Below are 2,500 nucleotides of genomic sequence, written 5' to 3'. Positions count from 1 at the left end.
CCCGGTGGTGTCGGCCGCGAAGTCCTCGGCTGCGTCGACGGGCGGCGCAGCGGCCTCGCCCGCGTCAGGCAGCGAGCTCGCTGCTCCACGGCGGGACGCCGGCTCTTCACCCCGACCGATCTCAAGTGCCTCCATGAATTGGCGGACAAGCTGCTTGTGGGCAGCTTGCCGCCGTCGGCACTTGATTGCCTCCAGCGTTCGGTCGGGGAACATCCTGGTAAGTTCTTGATTTACAAAGAAGAACCGGGCGTCCCTCTCCAGGAACAGTTCGGCCTCTGCCTTGGCGAGCGACAGGACTTCTTCCTCCGTCCACCTCGCGCGATGCCTCTCCGTCACGATCTCAGCGTTGGCGGCCGCAGGGTGTTGGCGGCGGCGATGGACCCCGAGACCGTTCTTCGTGGTAAAAGTGCGGTGGCACTCACTGCAAGCAAAGGGAGCTACACAAACTATCGCATTTTCGTTACGGCCGGTTGGCCGGATAGGTGCTGGGGTAGCTGGGGTGGCACCTTCAGCGGAAGGGCCACCATCTCTTGTTTCTTGTCGGCTGCCCCCAACTATAAAGGGATAATGCGAGGGGGGGCTGGTAACCCCCCCAAGCCCCTGGTGCGGTCTTCCACTCTGCAAAAATCAGCGGGCCCACGAGAAGGGGAGAAGACCGCAGGAGAGGAGAGGCTAAGAGGGCTAGGCCCATGTATTGCGCATCACTCTCCCTGTAACTATAACCCAAGGAAGGCACCTCGCAGCAGCAGCACGACTACATCAAGACCGCACTTCGAAAAGCCAAGTCCGGATGCAGCCACACCGCCGCCACTTGGCCACCTTAAGAGAGTCATAGTTACTCCCGCCGTTTACCCGCGCTTGCTTGAATTTCTTCACGTTGACATTCAGAGCACTGGGCAGAAATCACATTGCGTCAACACCCGCTAGGGCCATCGCAATGCTTTGTTTTAATTAGACAGTCGGATTCCCCCAGTCCGTGCCAGTTCTGAGTTGATCGTTGAATGGCGGCCGAAGAGAATCCGCGCACCCGCGCGCCCCCGGAGGAGCACGCTAAGGCGGACGCGGCCTCGCAGCAAGGAAGATCCGTGGGAGGCCAAGGCACGGGACCGAGCTCGGATCCTGCACGCAGGTTGAAGCACCGGGGCGCGAACGCCGCGCAGGCGCGCGCATCCTGCACCGCCGGCCAGCACGAGGCCGACCAACGGCGAGAGCAGACCACGCCCGCGCTAAACGCCCGCACTTACCGGCACCCCTACGGCACTCACCTCGCCCAGGCCCGGCACGTTAGCGCTGACCCACTTCCCGACCAAGCCCGACACGCCCCGATCCTCAGAGCCAATCCTTATCCCGAAGTTACGGATCCAATTTGCCGACTTCCCTTACCTACATTATTCTATCGACTAGAGGCTCTTCACCTTGGAGACCTGCTGCGGATATGGGTACGAACCGGCGCGACACCTCCACGTGGCCCTCTCCCGGATTTTCAAGGTCCGAGGGGAAGATCGGGACACCGCCGCAACTGCGGTGCTCTTCGCGTTCCAAACCCTATCTCCCTGCTAGAGGATTCCAGGGAACTCGAACGCTCATGCAGAAAAGAAAACTCTTCCCCGATCTCCCGACGGCGTCTCCGGGTCCTTTTGGGTTACCCCGACGAGCATCTCTAAAAGAGGGGCCCGACTTGTATCGGTTCCGCTGCCGGGTTCCGGAATAGGAACCGGATTCCCTTTCGCCCAACGGGGGCCAGCACAAAGTGCATCATGCTATGACGGCCCCCATCAACATCGGATTTCTCCTAGGGCTTAGGATCGACTGACTCGTGTGCAACGGCTGTTCACACGAAACCCTTCTCCGCGTCAGCCCTCCAGGGCCTCGCTGGAGTATTTGCTACTACCACCAAGATCTGCACCGACGGCGGCTCCAGGCAGGCTCACGCCCAGACCCTTCTGCGCCCACCGCCGCGACCCTCCTACTCGTCAGGGCTTCGCGGCCGGCCGCAAGGACCGGCCATGACTGCCAGACTGACGGCCGAGTATAGGCACGACGCTTCAGCGCCATCCATTTTCAGGGCTAGTTGCTTCGGCAGGTGAGTTGTTACACACTCCTTAGCGGATTCCGACTTCCATGGCCACCGTCCTGCTGTCTTAAGCAACCAACGCCTTTCATGGTTTCCCATGAGCGTCGATTCGGGCGCCTTAACTCGGCGTTTGGTTCATCCCACAGCGCCAGTTCTGCTTACCAAAAGTGGCCCACTTGGCACTCCGATCCGAGTCGTTTGCTCGCGGCTTCAGCATATCAAGCAAGCCGGAGATCTCACCCATTTAAAGTTTGAGAATAGGTTGAGGTCGTTTCGGCCCCAAGGCCTCTAATCATTCGCTTTACCGGATGAGACTCGTACGAGCACCAGCTATCCTGAGGGAAACTTCGGAGGGAACCAGCTACTAGATGGTTCGATTAGTCTTTCGCCCCTATACCCAGCTCCGACGATCGATTTGCACGTCAG

The 2,500-nt window shown here is 60.0% G+C and overlaps 1 pseudogene; it reads right to left on the bottom strand.

Annotated features, from left to right (window-relative positions):
* The window catches only part of LOC126436069 (large subunit ribosomal RNA), a 7,964-nt pseudogene that overhangs the window by 4,261 nt on the left and 1,203 nt on the right, over positions 1-2,500 (bottom strand).

Source organism: Schistocerca serialis, unplaced genomic scaffold (genome assembly GCF_023864345.2).
Source record: "Schistocerca serialis cubense isolate TAMUIC-IGC-003099 unplaced genomic scaffold, iqSchSeri2.2 HiC_scaffold_1226, whole genome shotgun sequence".
Classification (NCBI taxonomy): domain Eukaryota; kingdom Metazoa; phylum Arthropoda; class Insecta; order Orthoptera; family Acrididae; genus Schistocerca; species Schistocerca serialis.
Note: the sequence above shows the minus strand (reverse complement) of the source record. Positions and strands in the feature narration are given on the sequence as shown.